The sequence below is a fragment of the Nicotiana tomentosiformis genome, chromosome 11, assembly GCF_000390325.3.
Source record: "Nicotiana tomentosiformis chromosome 11, ASM39032v3, whole genome shotgun sequence".
Lineage (NCBI taxonomy): Eukaryota > Viridiplantae > Streptophyta > Magnoliopsida > Solanales > Solanaceae > Nicotiana > Nicotiana tomentosiformis.
In genome coordinates, this window is record NC_090822.1 from 22,919,561 (window position 1) to 22,930,836 (window position 11,276).

Below are 11,276 nucleotides of genomic sequence, written 5' to 3' on the forward strand. Positions count from 1 at the left end.
TTAAAAATGGCATATGAAAACTTCAAGTTTATCATGGCATGTGCTATCTCTTAGTAAGCTTCTGATTTACTATGGCATAAACTTTTGCATTAGTAAACTTCTGATTTACTGTGACTGCTTTTGCATTAGTAAACTTCTGGTTTACTGTGATACACGATGTAGTACAAATTGAAGAATAAGGCGGGTAACTTTTCACATACATATTATTTTACCCCCTATGATTGTGAAAATATGAAGATTTTTAATCTTCCAGTCATTTGTAGTCTTAATATGATAGCCGTTTATTAGAAAACTTCCGGTTTACTACAACATATATTTTAACCATAATCATATAATATGAATGACATATTTATATATAAGCTCTTCGAGAGCCTTCGTTTATTATCCACAATCTAATATTTATCCGACACTACTCGTGTCATGTATCTTCTAGACAAATAATTAGATCTTCTGGAGCTTTTGATAAATTTTGTACTACCAAATATTGTTCAGACACTTCTGGTGTCATGAGAGAAAATCATAATTAAATGAACAATATAAAGACAATTCTAAATTAATAAATGACAAAAATTAATAATTTTAATATTTTTTACCACTACATAATATTTTCCTGCTTCAGGAGGAAATTTTAATTATTTACTACTTCAGGAGAAATCTGAAATATGAAATATTGAGAATATATTCTCTCAATCGTATTACCTCTTCTGGAGGTGAATCGTAATATATTTACATTAAGGGCGTGTTCATATTTAATATTATCACATTCACTTCAGGAAATGGAATTAATATTATCAAAAGTTCTCTTCCTTCAGGAGATAAAACATAATTATCTGAACGTGCATAATCACATCAAATTGTGATGCTTCGAACCTCTTTTAAGGTATTTGCTACTTCAAAAACAAATCGAGGTATGAATATAATATAGAGAATTTTCTCTAACTTATCTTCATTGTAACCATAGGAATCCTAAATTATTACTTTTGGTGGTCATAGGCATATAACACTTCTAGTGGTTAATAAAATTTAGTTACAGTGAGATATATGAAACATAACCGCTTCTGGTAGCCGTACTCTGCTGGAGTTCAAGTGAACCATGTAGTTAAGTCATAACAAGACTTAGGAAATATTACCACTATTGGTAATTATATATTTTTCATAAACTCTACTGGAGTTTAGATGGATCTGACATTGTTATTCACTTTGTAATCTTTTATGGAGATGACAACATGATAAAAATAAGTATATATATAAAAAAAATAGTTGTTATATGCTAATATGTATACAGAGCACGTAACATAGCAAGTTGATTCAATATCCATTGTCTTCTTAGCCTTCAAATTTGTATTTCAAATCATAATATACCTGCAAGTCCTGCATCACTAGTTGCTTAGAATTAGCACATGATGGACATAGATAATAAGCATAATTTTTCAAGCTCATGAAGGAAATCAAATTAAAATTATAAATTAATAAGCCTTATCTTTGAGAAATGACATCAGAAGGATTTCATCTCTTCATAGAGTTGGAAATTAACAAAACCAACGTGCTGTTCACCACTCCAAGGATGTAATTTTCCTCAAAAATGCTCTGAATGAACTCGGTTTGACCACGCACAAGGGCAGTATATTGCCTCACAGTCAGGTAGTGATGATGAAATTAGAGACTCGTGCTGATAATGTGTTATAAAATAAAGACTGTAAAGTAAATAAATCGAAGACAAGTATAGAGGGAGATTGATATTTTTATTCAACTTCAAACTGATGTACATAATGAACTGAATTATCCTCTATTTATAAAAGAAAGGAAGCTGTTGTGTAAGCTACTACTCTAAGCTGCTACAATACCAGATATAGATAATCTTCTACCATAGGTAATATTTATCCATAACGGAGTAACGAAAGGATAAGCTTCTTCAGGAGGCTTTTTTACAATAGAGTACTAAATAGATAAATATATTTACGACAGAGTCCCATATGGATAAGCTTTTTGAGGAAGATTATTTACAACGGAGTAATAAATGAACATCCATAATATAATATATTTATAACAAAGCCTATGTTTTTGTGCTCTTAGAATTGTTAGAAAATAGGGAAAAGCTTTGCTTTCAGCTATCGTCCATATTTAAACTTCATCATTCAGTAAGTACTCTACTTCCATTTCTCTCTCTAACAATATAGCCGTTCAACATCTCTTCTCTAAAACTCACACGTGTTCTCACGCTCTAACACTATGACGACATCGGTGGCAACGCATTCGGCTTGTATCGAACTCCAAAAGAAACCACCAGATATCCCATCGACCTCCAATTCTCCAGAACCAACCAAATCGAAGTATATAGAAGCTGTGAAAGGACCCCCCCAATTCTAGAAATTGTCAAACCCAACTCCAAGGTAATTGGCCGACACACCACCCACAATGGGATATCGACAATGATTTTCAAAGCTGAAGACTACTATTGAGTAATGGCCTATGAGTGCAAGCTTTCATTGGTTGGGAAATTCACATATGGAAGAGCAGAAATCGAATCAATTCGGGCCAAATTTATGGAACTAATCCCCCTTAAAGGAAAAGTAAGAATCAGAGCTTACGATTACAGAAATATTCATTGAATTCACTACTGAATCGGACTTCAATGAAGTCTATTTCAGAAGATTCTAAAGTATCAAGGATTCCCTAATGTGAGTTTTCAAATGGTCGCCGGACTTCGACCCGAATGAGGAGACCTCGTTAGCGTCAGTATGGGTCTTATTACCAGAACTTAAGTTTCACTTGTTGAATTAAGATTACCTTAGACAAATTCTCTCTGAAGTTGGCACACATCTTAAAGAGGATCTTGCTACTGTGGCAAGGTCCAGACCAAACATTGTTAAAGTAAGAGTTAAAGTAGATCTATCCAAACCTTTGTTGAAATCAATTTTTGTTGGTCAAGAACGCTTGGGCTTAGGGATGAAGGGACATGAACAAAGGTTTGAGTATGAAGGTGTCCCGGCATATTAAAAACCTGCAAATTACATGGTCGTAGTCATATAAATTGCAAGGTGGAAGCAAGAAAGGCAAGCAACCAGAATCAACATGACAAAAAAATAATACACCTAGGAATCAACAGATAGTTGATCAAGATGCAGAAAAGTCAAAAGGAAAAGTTAACGCACCACTCGAAAAAGGCCAGAACTGTGGGATAGTGAAGAATGCTAATATCAACAAAGATGAGGAAGGATTCACTCAAGTCACAAGGAAAAGAGGGAAAAAGTCAGGAAACAAAAACGTTACTGCAATAACTGAGGTACAGTCAAATACAAAAGGAAAGGATAGTGCTACAAAGAATCACACTGTCACTGAACTTCAAAAGGAAAAGGAACCACAACCTGAAGAACAGAAGCAGGAAAAGAAAGATATCAGGAAGAGCAAAAAGAAGAAACAAAAAGGGACGAAAAATACTATACTAAGAGTTAAAAATAGAATATCGGCAAAGCGGAAAGTTAAGCACATACCAGAAAAGAACATCATAGAGAATATGGATAAAGAGATTACACTCAAACAAAAAACAACAGACAAAAGAATCACTCAAGACCTCGTCAATATCAAAAGCAGCAGAACACCAATAACTCAACACCATGCAAGAAGATCAACTCAGCAAAGTGGAACAGAATAATCAAAGTGATGAAGGGAGCTCCGGTAACCAAATTATGTCCCCTATTACGACAGGCATCGCATGCAAACAAGAAAAATGTGGTCTAATTTCTATAGACCTAGGCAATATTAAAACTATTACTGCAAAACATCATGTAAAACATCGCCCTGATTTAGGGAATAGCTCTGAAGAGGAATCATGGGAGGATACAGAGGAAAACCATATCGAGGATGAATCATCAGATGAAAAAGTTGAAGATAGTTACATGGAGGTTGGGAATAAAGAGGAAGAATATGTTGCAGACAGTTTGATTGAAGCCGTTGCACCAGCTCCAAAGAAACCAAAAGATCCTGTTGAGAAGGAAACAAATGACACCATTCAAAAGAAAGGATTATCTCCAAGGGGAAAAAAACACAAGAAAGAAAAGAAAGGGAATAAAAACAGTAATCCTCTCACCTTAACAGGGAAATACAAAGAGAAGTCGACTAATCAACCCTAATAATTTTTTAATGATCAAGGTCATTATATGGAATATTAGGGGGATGAAATTAAAAGGTGCTTACCAAAGATTAGTACAGCTAGTCAACCTTCATAAAGTCGACTTGGTTGCTCTTCAAGAGCCTTTCCTGGATAACAATAATATTGAGGCTTTCAAGAGAGGCTTAGGATTTGGTAATATTGTGTCCAATATACATAGCAAAATCTGGTGCTTCTAGAGATCTAATCTCAATTGTACAGTTGAATCCAAAAGTAGATAACAAGTTACCCTCAAATGTAACTATTCAGGAACTACTGATCACATATGGATAACTGTGGTATATGCTAGATCTAGTTCGAACAAGAGGAAGAAACTATGGAACAAACTTAGGACTCTTAATTCTCATATTGATGGTCCTTGGTCTATATGTGGTGACTTCAACTCTATTATGGCAGCAGAGGAAAAGGCAGGCCGAGTCCCTTTCAGTTGGAAGTAAAGCTCTTATTATCAAATATATTTTACAATCTCAAACTCTTCATATTTTGCAGCTATTATGCCTCCAAAAGTTGTCATTAAAGAGATTGAAAGCTACTTTGCTAATTTCTTTTGGGGGCAAAGAGAAGGCAAAAACAAATATTATTGGTGCTCATGGAGCAATATGTGCTTTCCTAAGAATGAGGGAGGTTTGGGATTTAAAAGTTTGCAAGATATTTGTAACTCTTTCAATGCTAAGATGTGGTGAATGTTTAGGACAGAACATTCTCTATAGGCAGAATTCTTAAAAGCTAAGTATTGTCCTAGAAGCAATCCCCTCTCTAAAGTTATCAGCTCCAAAGACTCTAATGCATGGAAGAATCTTCTGGTCATCAGAGACAAAATGGATAATATCATCAGTCGGAGGATCAACAATGGTAACTCACTTTTTTGGTGGGACGATTGGACTGGCCATGGGTCGCTAAATTTTCTTATTCCTCCTGCCATTAAACTTGGGAATGAGAAAGTCAAGGATTACATTAAAGATCATGCTTGGGACCTTGACAAAGTGAGAAATATTATCCCTGATAACTTCACTAATATGATTAATGAGGTAAATATTGGGAATGGACTTCTCAAAGACCAAGCTACTTGGAAAATTACCCCCAATGGAATCTTCTCTTGTGCGAACTAAGATTGAAGAACAACAAAATTCCAATCTTCTCTAGAATTTGGATCAAAGAACTTTCCTTTAAAATTTCTTTTCTTCATGTGGAGACTAGTAAAGGGAAGACTTCCATTGGATGATAATATGAGTAGGTTTGGAATCAGTTTATCATCAAGTTGCTCATGTTGTAGGGTTCCAATAGATGAAACTACAAATCATGTTTTTGCCAACAATAACATAGCAAAGAAGGCCTGGCATCAAATAACTACCCCCTTAGGAATTCACATCAATGCAACCAACCTTACAAACTATCTTTGGCATTGGTGGAACTCTATACCAAAAAACAAAGCTCACCAGTTTATTTTTTAAAACATTCCTAGTATATTATGTTGGGAGACATGGAAGGTTAGGTGTACTAAGAAGTATGATCAGAAAATCACTTATGTTTTTAGAATTTGCCACCAAATACTTTTTCAAGTTAAAGTTGCAATGGGAAAGAAGTTCAGTAGAATAGAGGATAGTTGGAATTAGAGTCGAGTTTGCTATATTGCAGAAAATTACAAGCCTAAAATCAGTAGCCTCATGGTATATTGGTTGAGACCACATTGTAACAACTGGAAACTCAATACATATGGCATCTTCATGACCAATCAAAGAAAATATGGATCAGGTGAAATTGTAAGAAATAGAAGTGGCAACATGATTATGGCCTTTGCCTATCCTATTCAGTTCTACACTAACAATTTTAGTGAAGCTCAGGCTGCTCTTATTGGTATCACTTGGTGTTGCGATCAACATTTTGATAGTTTAGAACTTGAAATGGAGTCAATGATTATTGTTCAAATGATTCAGGGATCCATTAAACCTCCCTGGTCACTACTCAACTTGATTGAGAATATTCAAAAGAAAATGAACCAAAGAAACATTCAGGGTAATCACTGCTTCAGAGAAGGCAATGAGGTTGCGGATGCGCTTGCCAAATATGCAACAACTATCTCAGATGAAAGAATTTTCTACATGGAGAATGATCTCCCAGGTGAAGCTAGAGGTCTCCTGAGAATGAACAAGCTTCACCTCCCCAACTTCAGAAGGAAAACAAAGAAGTACTCCACCTGGTGCTATGACCCTCCATGAACAATATATCATACTTCATAGGGGAAGTGCAACATTATCCTTTTTACTATATTCAAAGAACTACTCACAGTTCCATCTCCAAAGGCCAAGGCCATCAAATTTAATAGAAAGTATTTTCCTAATATCCTAATATTTTGTATAAGGTTTCAGGGAAAGCCCTTCCTTTTCTTCCCCTACTATCCTTTATAACTTTTGAGGTAAGGTTATATTCTCCCCTCATTGTAATCTTCTCTTTTAAATAATTTATAAGGTAGGGATCCAGGCCAACCCCCCCTCCCCCCACAACCACGGGAGGTGAAAGCCTGGGTGTATGGATTATATATATATAAAAAAACCTTTATCATACTATCGGTAAAATTAATTTTTTCATTAATAAAATTTTAAAATTTACCCTTAACCCTGACATAAATCCCCAATTCCCAAATTTCTTTTATCGAAAGCACTTATTTATCAAAAACATTATCTTATCCTTAGCATCCTTTCACCATTGTAAGAAATCACCATTATTGTAAAGTCATATCTCATAAGGAATGCTTGGATTTTAAGTGAAAGGAAAGAAGACTATTTATTATTGGAGCTAGATCTAGTAGAATTGTCCAAACATAAAGATACCCTTGTTTGATAAATAGACATTGGGATTAAATCTATCCAAAAATTAGCTCATGAGATGAGGACTAACCAAGACCATATAAAGAGACCAAGGACCTCAAGTCCTACTGATGTGGGATAAATCAGTACCCCCCTCACGCCTAGGCTTGCAAGCTAGAGCGTGGACAACATAAATGGGGGCCCAACATCGGTAACAATAATTGATATGGGCCTAACTTTTATACCATGATAAAATAATTTTTGGGTTAAACTGAACCTCAAAAGCTAGGATTGTCCAAGTGAGGATTCCAAGTTACTCATCTTAAGATGATGTGAGACTCAACATTATTAATAGATAATACAAGGTGACATATCTCAGTCAAATTGCTTCAACTTAGAGTATGAAGAATCAATGTCCAATATTACATTGAAAGTTAGATATTGTTATTCTCACCAAGTATTACCAATGCCCACCTCCTTCGGAATCTCATCTAACGACCCTCCACATGCCAACACTTATGGCTGGGTCCAAAATAAATTAAATACTATTGGTTAGTTTGAGTTAGGTGAGACTAGGTTGTTATGTACAAATTTGGTATATGAGGTCTTGAAAAAGGTCAAGTTGATTTAGGAGTATTTTCGTACAACTCAGAGTAGGCAAAAAAGTTTTGCGGATCAGAATATTTGTGGTGTTGTATTTATGGAGAATGAGAATATACTTTTAAAATTTTTACATAGAAGGTTGTGATGAGATATGGGAAAAAGAAAAGTTGAGTTCGAGGTTCATTGGATCATTTGAGGTAGTGTTGGTGATATGACATATATGCTTGCATTGCCTCCTTATATATTGGGGGTACATTAGGTATCTCATGTATCTATGCTTTGAATTATATTAAAGACAAGTCACATATTTTGAATTTCAGCATATTTCTTTGGATGAGATCTTGGCTTATGAAGAGGAACCAATGGCTTTTTTGGATAGATAGGTTCGAAAGTTAAGGTTAAAGGAGATCGCATCAGTAAAAGCATTATGGAAGGGTCATTCTAGCTAAGAGGCTACTTGGGAGACCGATTCATATGTATGTAGAAAATATCTGCACCTATTTGATGGCCTATGTACATTTATAAACCTATTCGAGGATGCATGTTTATTTTAAAGGGGGAGAATGTAATGATTCAATGGGTCATTTTATGTTTTTACATCCTGTTACCTAATTTAAAACTTCTCATAGGTTCATATGATAATTTGGTACTTGTCAATATAGTTGGTTCAGGTCCCAAGGGGCCTCAAAAGCGTTTCGGAACCCTTACATAAAAATTAGAAATTTAGGATTCATTAAGTTGACTTTAGTCCTCAAATCGAGTACATGCAATTTATTTCATGTTTCGAGACCTTGGACACGTCTATATAGTATTTTAGACTTGTTGTAATGTTTGCATTAGGACCCAAGGGGCTGGGAGATATTTCGGCGCATTTGAAACCAAGTGGGAATTACTGAATTTTCTAGCTCCAGTGCAGTGCTTCGCAATCGCAATGGCTTGACTGGTGGTGCACGTGGTTATTTGAGGGAAGCTCAAGGTCGCGAATGATTGTTGCCTGGTTGCTCATCACAATCCTGATGGTCGTGGTCACGCGTTTTCCCTTCAAGGGTATAAGATGTTTAGTTTTAGGATTTTGAGCTTATTTGGAGTTTGAGAGCTCGGATCGAGATGATTTCTAAATGGAGTTTTACCAACATATTGAGAATAAGTAATATCTACTTGATTTTGGTTGTTTATCATGAATACGCACTATATTTAACACCTAAAATATGGAACTTGAAGGTAGAAATTTTGGAAATTTTGACCTAAACTTAAAAGAATATAATTTGGAGATTTGAATACTCATTTGGATTTAGAAACTAATCAAAGATTTGGATTAAAAGGGTTATGAGTCACCAGAATTTAATTCTATTTTGGAGTTTGACCATTTGGGAATGGAGTTGTCTTTCGTTGACTTTGACCTAGACCTGTCATTTGCTTATGGAATTGAGTCCTCTAACTATCTTTGATATTATTGAATACTTTTATAACTAGATCAAGATTGTTTGGCAGAACTGGATCAAGGCAAGTGTGTTCTTGAGGAGTAGAGCTTTTTTTGATCGAGGTAAGTTGAGACTTTGAGTTCAATAAAAAATATTTTTCTAATTATTTTTATTTTCTATATGCTACGTGTTTGGGGATAATGTATATGTGAGGTGATGAGTGTATATGAAAGTGTCGTAGAGTTTTATTCGTGGGATAGAATCTTAGCTTTGTATGCTTTTGTTTTACTTACTTTACTTGATGTTTGACTACTTTGGATTACACGAGTTAATGGATAGTCATGCATCAAACATATGTATTATAAATTGCATGTCAGATTTCACTCTTAGTTGTGATTATAGCACATTGAGCTTGATCCGTGCGGTTGTTTTATGCGCGTATTGGCTATGCAAGTATGTTGAGATTGGTCAATGTTGTTAAGATATTGCGTGTGAATGTCAATCCGTCTCTCTAGAGTCACTGGACACCAGAATCCTATTGGTAGTATGTGCGTAGGTTTGTTGGACACTTAGAGAGTGTTAGATTGATCTAAAGTTTGAATCTTTATTATGCATTGATGTTCATATACTCTTGTTGATGCATTTTATATGAATTCTACTTCGTTCATATCATTGCATCAATATGTAGCTAATTCAAATATTAGATTTAAATTGTTCTGTTACGATCAGTGGGCTATGATCGAAATTTCTTCACTGATAGACTCATGACATCATGCTTTTGAGGTTTAAGTTTGTGGTTGATCTAAAGTTTCTAAAATTTTATGGTATATATTAGTCATTTATATTTTTAGTCTAGTTCTTTGCTATTATAATAATCGAATTATTTGCCTTTACATTCCAGTTTGATTGGTAGTTTCTTTTGCTAAGTACAAGAATTTATTCATGTTAAAAATAATCAATTTTTAATTGAGTTATTTAATTATTAATCATCATTTGATTCAGTTATCATCAATATATCTTGGTAAATGATAGATTTCTCAAAGAGCAATTGATTTGATAGTGTTATGTTGAAAATGTAGTCGCCGGAATATGTGTTTGGTAGTGTATGTCTCATATTTAAGGGAAAAAATGATAAATAACCTAAAAACCGACAAAAACTGAATCAAACCGAATCGATAAAAAAATGACATAATTGGTTTGGTTTTGTTGCAATATTTGAAATCTCGGCTTACTTGCTTTGGTTTCTTTTTTTAGGGAAAACCGACCTAAACCGACCACGAACAGCCCTAGCTTGGGGGGGGGGGGGGTGGAGTTTTTTTCATCGCGAATGAGATGGCATGTACATGAACGCGAAGCCTTGAGGGGTTGCCCTTTACGAACGCGTGCATCCTTTCGCGAATGCGTAAGGTTGAGGACCTGGGGAGGGGGGTCAGTGATTTACACTACGCGAACGCGAGCACTAGCTCGCGAACGGGAAGACCTGGGGGAGCAGCCTTCGTGAAGTGAACTCGCGAACACTTAGGTCATTTAGGCCGCTGTGTATCGCGAACGCGGCAGGCCCTTCACAAACGCGAAGAGGGCCTGACGCCCAGACCTTAAATATTTCCAAACACAAGATTTCACCCATTTTTCACCATCTTTTCATTAGAGCTCGGCCTAGAGGCAATTTGGAAGAGAAAATTCATCATCCTTTCATAGGTTAGTATACTTTAACTTATTTTCTTCCATTTCTATCATTACCCTTTAATTTCTAGCCTTAATCTTTGTTCTTTCATGATAGAAAATTAGGGATTTGGGAAGAAATGGGGGGGTTTCTGTAAATTTCGGACTTAGACCTCAAATTGGGGTTGGATTTCGAAACTATTTACATAATCGGGTTCGGGGTGAATGGGTAAATGAGTTTTAGTCTGAATCTAGGGTTTTGACCAAGCGGGCTCGGGATTTACTTTTGTTGATTTTTGGATAAAAGTGTAAAAGTCTTAACTTTATGTATTGTAAATTAATACCCTAGCATTATTTGATGTTATTGAGTCGATTTTGGTTAGATTTGTTTGGTTTGGAGGCGGATTTTAGAGGAAAGGCCCCAGTAGAGCTTTGATTTGCTTGCAGAGCGAGGTAAGTGTTGGGTTTAACCTTGATTTGAGGGAATTAGGAACCCTTGAGCTATGTGTTATGTGAAATTCATGTGTAGCGGCGTATATGCGAGGTGACGAGTGTATATACGCCGCCAAAATACTTGTTTCCCTGCTTTCCGTATTTCCTTAATTGTTTCATTCCATA

The 11,276-nt window shown here is 35.5% G+C and overlaps 1 long non-coding RNA gene across 1 annotated transcript; it reads right to left on the reverse strand.

Annotated features, from left to right (window-relative positions):
* Positions 1–2,654: 2,654 nt before the first annotated feature.
* Positions 2,655–5,092, reverse strand: LOC138900869 (uncharacterized). Its single transcript, XR_011412184.1, has 3 exons — positions 4,195–5,092; positions 3,897–3,981; positions 2,655–3,001 (listed from the first exon to the last, which is right to left on the reverse strand). It is a non-coding gene; the product is annotated as an uncharacterized lncRNA (long non-coding RNA).
* Positions 5,093–11,276: the final 6,184 nt, after the last annotated feature.